Genomic DNA, 11652 nt, shown 5'->3' with positions numbered 1-11652 from the left:
TGGGCAATGCGCTACCAATTGAGCTACAGGAATACTAATTACTTTTTTTTTTTTTACATTAATTTAGAATTTATTATCTAATTAGTAATAAATAAGAATATAATAAATGATTATATATTATTTACTGATGATTTAAAACTAATGTTAATTATTGTTACACTTTTACATCCATTAATAAAGCATTTCAGAACTTTCCTAATGAGACATGCATGGCTGCACTCTTTGGTCCACTTAATCTTGGGAATGATGTCACTTTAAATAAGAATAAATAATGAATATGTCTGTGTTACAAGATGTTTTACTCTTTTAAACGTAGCATTTTTTCTTCAGCGGATGCCGGCAACAATCATGTTTTCATTTGCAATCTTCGCAAGATCGAAATAGATTAAAACCTTTCATTGTACAAAATCAAGCTAATTAGAAGTGAGGATACAGTTGCTGCCAAACGATTGTGTATCTTTGCTGAGTGATTAAAAATGTTGAACATTTGATGATGTGATGATTTATAGCTTTAATCATCCCCATAATAGCTAGAAGGAGTCTGATTTGCTGGCAGCAGATTTTTTTTCCATGGTACTTATTTCATAACAACCCCACTTCGAGAATAAGAAAGCTTTACTGTTGACACATCGTAACGCAGCCCAGGATGCTTTGCTTTTTATTAAGTTAAGCAGAACATAAATGGAGGACAATAACAAGAGCAGATGGGATCATCTTGTTGTGTCTCACTATTGAATTTGTTGTGCTGTGGCAGAACCAAAATCACTTTTCCTACATCTGCCGAAATCCAGATTTCCCCCTCTCTTTTGAGAGTGCTATTAATTGAAATCAAATGCTTTTCCGAGCACTCTCTTTGCATATGGTTGCATAACTGTGGTGCCCTGTGAACCTGACCTGACGCAGTCAGAATGACAGGCTCAGGTTTGCCTACAGAATGAGGCGTCGTAAAGAAATGGCCGTATCTCATGCCACATGGTAAAGCCCAGCACTGATACTATCTTCTGAGAAAGAGAACTTAATAAAGTGTAAAGGGTAAGAGGCACTTAGAGTGGAAATGAATGAGGACAGTTTTGTAAGAAAGCAGAATGTTAAGCTAATCATTTTATAAAAGCGCTAACGGTCAACATTAACATTCTTTTATTTGAATCATCAAGGTTTTAAGCATTACATTGTCATGGCAACAATGATTCAAAATTCACTTACATTGTAACCCAGAGTTTTTACTAAATTAATTAGTTGGTAATTATGCCACAAGTACTAGGAATAGTTCATGCATCAAACATTTTCTCACCATCAGGCCATCCAAGTTTGTTTATTAATCAGAACAGATTTGAATAAATTAGCATTACATCACTTGCTCACCAGTGAATCTTTTGCAGTGAATGGGTGCCATCAGAATGAGAGTATCTAAACAGCTGATAAAAACATCACAAGTAATTGACAAAACTCCAGTCAATCACTTAATATCTTGTGAAGTGAAAAAAAGCATGCATGTTTGTAATAAAAATCCAACAAGATGTTTTTTTTTTACTTGCTTCCCCCTTATGGGGGAAGTTGTGGCCTAATGGTTAGAGAGTTTGACTCCTAATACTAAGGTTGTGGGTTTGAGTCTCGTGCTGGCAATACCACGACTGAAGTCCCCTTGAGCAAGGCATCGAACCCCCAACTGCTCCCCGGGCGCCGCAGCATAAACGGTTGCCCACTGCTCCGGGTGTGTGTTCACGGTGTGTGTGTGTGTGCACTTCGGATGGGTTAAATGCAGACCACAAATTCTGAGTATGGGTCACCAAACTTGGCTGTATGTCACTTTTAACTTTCCAGATAAAATACCTCTATTCATAATATTTCTTTCTCCAGTAAAAAGTCATCTCGTCTGAATCAGGAGAGAAATATGCACAGATCAAGCACTGTTTACAAGCAACAACAGTTCAAAAACAATTTTAAATAAATGTGTCTGTGGATTTTGATGCGAGAGGACAACAGGCTTTTTCACGGTGGAAAGCATCATAGTGGATTATGGACTAACATTTTGGTCAGAAGCGACAGTTGAAACTCTTTAATGATGGATTGTTTCTTATAAACATGGATCTTTTTACGTCACAAGACATAAGTTGATGGGCTGGATTGGTCAGGATTGTTTGTGGATTATTGTGATGTTTTTATCAGCTGTTTGGACTCTCATTCTGACGGCACCCATTCACTACAGAGGATGCACTGCTAAGCAAATGATGTAATGGTAAATTACAATATCTTGGATGGCCTGAGGGTGACTAAATTAAAAAAAAATTAGGTGAACGATTCTTTTAAAGAGTTGAAAATTAATGTTGTCATGTTTCAAACCAAAATTTTAATGAATCTTCTTGCACCACTTTTCAATATAGCAGTTTATAATTCATCAAAGCACCATATAAATACCATTTAAGAAGTCAATATGACTTGAGCTCTATATTCAAAGTCATATGACAGTTTTAAGTCACTTTTCTGTCGGTTTGGTCACGTCACATTGATGCCATGACATTGTTGAAAGTGATTGGAAAAAATCAGATTACAGGTGTGACATGATAGTGAGTAAATAGGGACATTTCTGGGTAAACATTTCCTTTCACAGAAAGGAAGTATCTTAAAAGAGGTGGAGATGAGTCCAATTATCTGTCAACTTCAATATAATACAGCCCTGAGAAAACTAAATTGAATTTCTTCCCTTTCCTTTGCCACAGAAATTATATGAGATGTGAAGAAAGCGAAGCTGTGTGTTGAAGGCAGCTGTCATTATCCTTTTTTGCTCTGCTGTCAGGGCTGGCTAGTTTTGGCATAAAACTCTTCAGGCGATGTAATATACGTAGCAATTTTGCTGCATTACAGAGAAAAGAGACAAAGTAAAACATTTTTACAAGTTAAAAGGATAAATTAGGATGGAAATGATTTAAGAGCCAGCATTTGGTCTTAGTCCTGGGACCAGATGTTAGATTTTCCTGCATTGGAAGAAAGTTACGGGGGTTATCCAGGATTCTTGACTGGTAGCCTCTTGGCTTTCCACACATTCCTAAATTGCCATGTAATTTAAGGCCTTGTTTTCATTGCAAAATAGCGCGGCGCGTTCAATTCGGTGCGGTTATAGTTGTGTTACAGAACACAAAAATAATGTTTGCTTTGTTCGAGGAAACCAGGAGCAATTGCTGTTCTGCGCTGGTAATAAATGTGGCGGACAGTGCAGTAAAACTCTTTTCAAGTGAACAGGTTTAGTGCTTTGACTAGATTGTTTTGTCAGCTCTATACCCATGCAAATGTTTAAGAGCGCCCGGCCTTGTTTGCATAAAACTCATGACATTTCAACCGCTTTTCCCCATATCATTTACATAAGAATAGTTCCACTTAAGAAACCTGAGACTTAAACATGAACAATATGGTTCCTCTCGGTTTCAACAGAACTCAATAATAACAGCCCATTATCTTCAAGAGTAGTTTATATTCATTTGGAGTCCTGGTGGGCACCATTAATGTTGCTTACATAATGAAATACATTGAATCTTTTGGGCTCATTGTATAAATCATTAATTTCCCACTGCAGTGCAAGAAAAAGTATATCAACCCCACCCTGTTGTTTCATTTTGAAAAGAATCATTTTGTTGCTTTAGATTCGTCTTATCTGGAGCGATACTGTGTGTTTGTCTGCACTGGTTTCAAGTGAAATAAGAAAAAGAAAGAGAATAGTTGCAAAGGTCAGGTTTTATTGACAGAACTATCACAGGAATGCACCGTGTCAGACACGGTGTGAAATGCACCGGTGGTGCACATATAAAATGTCATATCCCGTAGTTCCTGGCTGTTGTTCTGAAATTTCTGCTGTGTGAATTGTTTGATTTGATTGAACTTATTCTTTGCATATCAAATGGAAGGTCAGGATCTTGCGAGCAGCACTTAGTCTCACAGATAAGATAAACTAAGCCCATTGTGTTTGAATCTGTCCAGTAGATGTGATACACTATCTTCATCTTAGGCCAGCTTGTACACTTAACACTTTATGTTTGCTGTCAATAAAGCCAAGACCTATAAAAAAGGTCGCTGTACCACAATTCTGGTGCTTTATGAGAGCAGCGTCACGGCCACAGTGCTGTGTAACACATCATTCGTACTATGACTGCAAACAAGTACAGCCATGCATGCTGGTAGTGATGTCAGACAGACAGTTTATATACAAAAGACAAACAATATAAATGATGAGGAAAGCTGTCAGAGTGAAAACCTTATTGTCAAAAAGTAAACAATAAAATTATGAAATAGAAATTCAAATACATGCACACATAAAATATTATATGGTAGTAATAATAATAATGTTTGAAATGTTCAAAAAATGTTCTATTATTATTATAAAATAAAAATAAACTATATAATATCAATAATATAAATTTATTATAATTATAATTATTATAAAATAAAAATAATTAACATATGATATACATAATTTTATGTTAATTACATAATACAAGAATTATAAGAAATAAGAAAATCCAAATAAAATAATTATTATTGCAGTAATTTTATTATTATTATGTTAATTACTTTATGCAATTATTACAAAATAAGAAAATGCTAATAAAATAATTACAATTGCAGTAATGATAAATGTCATTATATAATAGTTTGTACTCTTATTAAGATTATATGTATATGTAATTATATGTTTGTGTGTATGACAAAAACTAAAACCATTTTTTAAAAACTTAATTTTTAAACTAAAATAATCCATAAAAACAATGTATGTATGTGTGTGTATATATATATATATATATATATATATATATATATATATATATATATATATATATATATATATATATATATATATATATATATATATATATATATATATAAACATTTAAAAAATAATTATAATATATATATTGCCAAGTATGGTAACCCATGCTCGGAATTGGTGCTCTGCATTTAACCCATCCAAGTGCACACACACACAGCAGTGAGAAGTGAACACACCGTGACACACACCCGGAGCAGTGGGCAGCTATAGATCCAGCAACTGGGGGTTCAGTGTCTTGATCAAGGGCACTTCAGTCATGGATACTGAGGGTGGAAGAGAGCGTTTTTTTTTTCATTCACTCCCTCCACCTACAACTCCTGCCAGCAACGACACTCGAACCGGTGACCTTCTACTAGATTGGTTCTCTAACCATTAGGCCTCAGCTGCACCATATATATAAAATAATCTTTGAAACCAGCATACAAAACCACATCTAGAGAATAAAACATATTTGTGAAATAAGACTTTTGATTCAAACCCTGATAGCTGTAGGAATACAGGCCATAAGCCAACTAGCCCCGGCCTGTATTCATGTGTTGCAAATGTACTTCTCATGTTCTAATCAGCATTATGATCAGTCCCAGAGTGACACCTTCGGCTGTCTGCAGGGACTCAGGGGAACGGTTTGAAGCCTTTTCATGTGTGTTGCAACCATTGACTATGCATGTGAGTGGGTGTTTGTTCATGTCACAACCAGCGACGGTAATGAGAAATATTTGCCTTTTTCCAAACTGGTGCAGTATTAGCAGCACCTCAAACGGACAAGGATAGACTGACATGAAACACGATAAGTACGTGCAGTATAATTGAATGTGAAATTTTATACCGCCTTCTATAGCAAGTCCCAGCACTGCTGGTTCCTCTGCCGTTTCAAGGCTGCAACATTTTGTTTAATCCATTCTGGGTGTGATAATGGTAAGGTTCATATAATGCAAAGCAGCGTTTTGCCTCAGTGACAGATGAAACGTGTTGTATAACAGGCTGAATAATGTATTTTTAATATCACTCCTTAAAGAATAGGAGCTCCATTGTAAGGAGTGTGAATTATGCAGAACCTTCAGTATTATTTGAACTGTATGGTAATGGCTGTATCCAGTGGCTTCGACATTAGCGTATTCACCTCGTGCTCAGAACATGATAGTGCTCGATCATTCGCAGCCAAATCTTAAAAAATAAAACAACGTCTCCAATTAGTTGCCTTTCAAAGCCTGGGCCTTTTTGCAGTAATGCAGTAAAAGCCATTATGTGGCTGGATGATAGAAAGCAAGTGCTGCTAGAGGAACAGACATGGATATTGATCTAATATTATCAGCCCAGTGTCATATTCCCCAATGCACAAATTGATGCTTGCCAGCAAACAGATTTTTTTTTTCAGACTCGTTCTGTAAACTGTGTCGAATTAAGTGGGCAAGTATTTTAGAATTATTTCTTCTTTCTTCCCGATTGCTCTTAAAGAAACAGTTCACCCAAAATAAAGGTCATGCTCTCATGTCAAACCAAACCTTTATGACGGATTCATACAGGATGTCATTATATCTCTCAAATCTCATGAAGTCTCAAGAAACTTCACACTGATTTTAACAACATTGGTTCTTACACGTCTTGCGACTGATCGTGAATTGGTGATGTTTTGAATTGAACGTAAGCCTGCATAAATTTGAGAGCTCTTTAGGTATACAAGGAGTGAATGTGTGCATATTTTTAAATAAAATATTATTTGCAAATAGTTCTAATTGATTACCGTAAAATGGTAACATCAAAAAAAAAAATACAATCCAAAATATCTTTTAACATCACTCAATCAGTATAAAAGTTTAATACACCTTCCGCAAAAACAATGGTCCCTGTTTGTGTGAGGAAATATTCTCACTCATTCTTGGGGATTTTGCCAGTGAAAATTTGCTAAACAAAGGTAGTTCTTTTTTATTTGTGTAAGTAAGTAAACATTTTTAAAGCGCCTTTAAAGTTTCCAAGTGCTTAACAATTAAAAGATCAGTACAGAAACGAAATTCAAAAAATACCATCAAAATTAAGAAAAAGGGATACTACGCCCCAAAATGAAAATTTTGTCATTAATCACTTACCCCCATGTTGTTCCAAACCCCTAAAAGCTATGTTCGTCTTCGGAACAAAATTTAAAAACTTTTGGAAGGAAGAAAGTTACACTATCAAGTTCCAGAAAAGTAAGAAAAGCATTTTCAGAATAGTCCATCTTCCATCAGTGGTTCAACCGTAACATTATGAAGCGACGAGAATACTTTTTGTACGTGAATAAAACAAAAATAACGACTTCATTCAACAATTTTTCTCCTCTGTGTCTCTCCACATAAGCGTAGCGGCATTTTGGAAAATATGGGCTGGACGCAGGCAGCTTATGCACTTCTGTCTCAGGATGCACTGTTTCCCTTTCAAATCACAGCGTAAATAAACATAGAAAACATATCCTTGTGGAGCGGAATTTCTGGCTTTTCTGGGCCTTGACAGTGTAACTTACTTGGAAGTATATGGGACCGTCACAAGCCTCCCGGTTTTCTTCCAAAATCTGTTAAATTGTGTTCCGAGGATGACAAAGCTTTTATGGGTTTGGAACAACATCGTGATTAAAGACAAAATTTTCATTTTGGGGTGGAGTATCCCTTTAAGAAGAGACTTAAAAGAGGTTACAGTAGGATTCTGCCTAATATCTCCAGGCAGGGAATTCCATAGCTTAGGTGCATGGATAGCAAAAGCGTGGTTACCTTTTGGTAAAAAGTCGAGATTTTGGAACCATTAATAGGGTCTTATTGGAGGATCTCAAGCAGCGATTAAAGATACAATTTGTAAGATATCTGCAGTAAAATATCCAAAACCCACTAGGCTAGTGTTATATATTTTGTCCAGCTGATTACTAACAATTTCTCTAATGTTTTCAACTACTTGTAAATTATGAGAAAATTCCCATTCTAAACAGTGACACGGGGCAGTGCAGTCACCTGTCACTGACGTTAGTTACCCTTTGTTACCGCCTTTACTGATGTAGAAACCACATGACAACAGTGTGTGGACAAATGTGGAAGTAGTAGCGTCCAGCAAACCGCTAGCTTGCTTCAAGCAGTTACTTATTTACTTCTTCTTGCACGTTTTATGTTGGATTGTGTTACTTATTTATGGAACATAATTACTGTTTACCATTTGCCACTGGTTCTGTAGACAAGGACAGCACCCGTAAACGTAAGCGTACGGGCCAACCAAAAGACCCAAGAAGAGTTCGGGATAAGAGAAGAGAAAGAGCGAGGATAAATATTGGTGTTGAATTTTCTAGATGGAGAGAGCTTTGCGACAAACTTCAACTAGAAAGAGATGCCGATCTCGCTTGTGTTTTACTCGACAGGTGAGTTGCTTGATTCGTATCTTTACAGAAAATGTATCCTATTATAATAACGATCAACAAGATTAGTATTATGGGGCATACACGCCAAACGCGGGGCATCGCGTCTCTAGACCATCGCGAGGACGCGTCTTTGCACTGACTTTGTATGCAACGTTAATCTACTCGCGCAAATCATTGAACTCGCGTTTTGTTATGTATTTAGTTGTAAATTATGTTATTATAAATTATGACATCAAACACAACATTTATAAAACTTTATCCCATCCGTTAAGTCCATGATTTATCTTTCCATCTGATTGCAGTTGTGTAGAAGACAACAAATCCCATCATTCCACACTCTTTCTTAGCGTCATCAAACCACGCGATTGTTATTGTTTAGGTAGTGCGCCCTCTAGTGGCAGGTCCTACAACCTGTACCTTTAAGCGCATAAGGAAATCATAAATCACAAATAAAGTAAGGAGCCTGACCCTTCAAGACCTTAAAAACAAGCAACAAAATGTTAAAATAAATTCTAAAGCTCACAAGCAACCAGAGAAGAGCAGCAAAAATCTGTTTTAATATGGTCACTTTTCTTAGTACATGTTAAAAGCCTAGAAGCAGCATTTTGAATCAGCTGCAATCTTTGGAGATTTATCTTGCTAATACCAGAGTAAAGTGCATTACAGTAATCAAGTATGGAAGAAATAAAAGCATAAATGACCTTTACCAAATATGCCAAAGAAATGAATGACTTTATCTTCATTAGTTGCCACAACTGTGCAAAACAAGACTGCACCACTTTAGTCACCTAAACATCAAAAGACAGTTCTGAGTCAAAAACGACACCTAAGTTGCGAGACTGTTTTCAAACATTATTAGATAAGGCACCCAGACTAGAGGAGATATTATTAATACTAGCACTACTGGGGATGGTCATTATAAGCACTTATGACTTGGAGACATTCAACTGCAGAAAATGTTTCAACATTTTTTATTTCGATTAAGTATGACATTAATATGGGATGTATCAATAATACCAAGCTTTACTGGGACATACAATTGCGTATCATCTGCATAGCAGTGGAACTCATTGTCATACAACTGTGCATAATTTCACCCATGGGTAACATATAGATAGTAAACAGAAGGGGACCCAACATAGATCCCTATGGGACCACACAAAATAAAAGGAGCATGAGAAGAGGAGGCATCTCAAATCACTATGGAAAAAGACCTATTTGACAAATAAGAAATAAACCAATCCAGAGCTACATCTCTGATACCTACATAAGCACCAGCATTCTTCGAAATCTCTGCTTTTGTGCTCAACACAAAATTAAAATAAAGAACAAATAAACAAGTCATATACAGGTTTGTAACATCATGGGGATAACTGATTTATATTTATATATTTTGGTTCCAAATAAACTCTTTACAAGTAATTACCCCTCATTTTTTCCCCAAATAATTATAGCTTGCTAATATTGGTGCAATTAAACAACAGTGCATTGCATTGTAATATTTCCAAGCTAGACCTGGAAGGTGAATCCTCAAGAGCATATCTATGTGTTGTCGTGATTGTGATTGGTTGCCCGCGTGCCTTTATGCTGCTCTTGCGCAATTCCCATTTTCCCACTTCAATGATTAAATGACTCATATAGTCACTGTTTTAATTTGTCGTCATGGTGAAATTCTCTCTAGACCACTACATACAATACCAAAGGCATCATACGAAAGTGGAAAAGGATTTGGCAATGTCACTATTCAAATAACAGACATAAACATCTAAGAAATGAAAAGCCCACAGAGTTTTTCTGAGAATCCCCCTTGTTGTTCTGCAAATTAAAGCCATTCATTCTCATGTTAATGATAGCCCTCTGTCAAGCTGAGCTGATGACTATTAGTTTCCACAGCCTTGCGCCATTAACAAGAAGATATTTATGTATATTTGGATTTGCCAGTTGGGTTCACACATTGCTCTCCAACAAAGGTGCTCTTCACAAGCACGAGTAACCAGCGATGGTTTCTGAGAAACATGCAAATCAAATTATTTTTGAGCGCAGACAGAATCAGTGTTTGTGACATCCTATGGGAGATATTGCTTTGTTTTTCTGACAAAAGAAACAGTGTAAAGGGAGCATGTGTTTTCTATTTTTATTGTATAAAGCTACAGTGTGTTTTCTTCTAGTGAAGCATGATACACAATCCATCAAAAGCTCATCTTGTGATCTATCATGTGAATTTAGGCAAGGGTTTCATGTGCTGAAACAAACAATGCAGTTTTACTTAAAGGTGAAGAGTAAGGTTTTTTTCTGGTAAAATACCTCTGAGGAGACAGATATAAGTTGAGCTCCACAGCAACACATCAGATTGGCTCAACCATTGGCATAACTGTGGGGTGGGGCTTTTTCTTTGTTTGTCCAATGGCAGAGTGTTGGGAAACCTGTCTGAAAACACTCATTTTTGTATTTGCGTTAAGTGACTTAATTGGCACTAAAGGACACATTCTACCTTTAACAAGTAATACATGGATTTAAAAACCATAATTAAAGGAATAGTTCAACCCAAAATGAATAAAAGTTACCCTCAGGCCATCCAATATATAGATTAGTTTGTTTCTTCATCAGAACATAATTGTAGAAATTTAAAATTGACATCACATATCAATGGATCCTCTGCAGTGAATAGTTCCAGATGATAGTGTCATCATCTCTGCCAGTTTCATATATCATTATATTTACTGCTCTGTGTCTATGCATCTGAACAAGAGAGAGCTGATGGACATGTAAAAATGATTGATAAACATTCCCTTTACCTGGAAATTGGTGCAATGAGATATTAAAGATATTCAGAATAAATAAACAGCATGTATTTAGGTAATCTATCATAACAAAAGATGTTTGTAAATGTCTTCCTTTCATTTATTTTATTACATTTTAACATGAAAATATTTGCTGCATTGCATTATTTGGAAATAACATAAACTAGACAATGTCGAAAAACTCTTGCACTTTTAAAATGTCATCTTTATTACCATTAATTAATTGTGAAATGTAGTAAAGGAAGATTGGACAAGATGCACCTTGGGGTAAGATGAAACCCTCCCCCATTATTTTCTGCATAACTGTAGATGCACTTCATCTTACCTCAACATATTTATTGAATTGCTTTGCTCATCTACATTTTTATATTTCATCTGACCCATTAACATGTATGATTAATATATTTATATTTTTTATATATAAACCTTAAGTTGCTGGGGTATATTTTTAGCAATAGCCAATATATATGGGTATTTTATATGGTATATTTTTCTTTTATGCCAAAAATCATTAGGATATTAAGTAAAGATCATTTTCCATGAAGAAAATGTGTACATTTCCTACCGTAAATATATCAAAATTTAGCTTTTGATTAGTAATATGCATTGCTAAGAACTTCATTTGGACAACATCAAAGGCAATTTTGTCAGTATTTTTTTTTTGC

This window comes from Carassius auratus, chromosome 37 (genome assembly GCF_003368295.1).
Source record: "Carassius auratus strain Wakin chromosome 37, ASM336829v1, whole genome shotgun sequence".
Taxonomy (NCBI): domain Eukaryota; kingdom Metazoa; phylum Chordata; class Actinopteri; order Cypriniformes; family Cyprinidae; genus Carassius; species Carassius auratus.
This window is presented reverse-complemented; position numbering follows the sequence as displayed.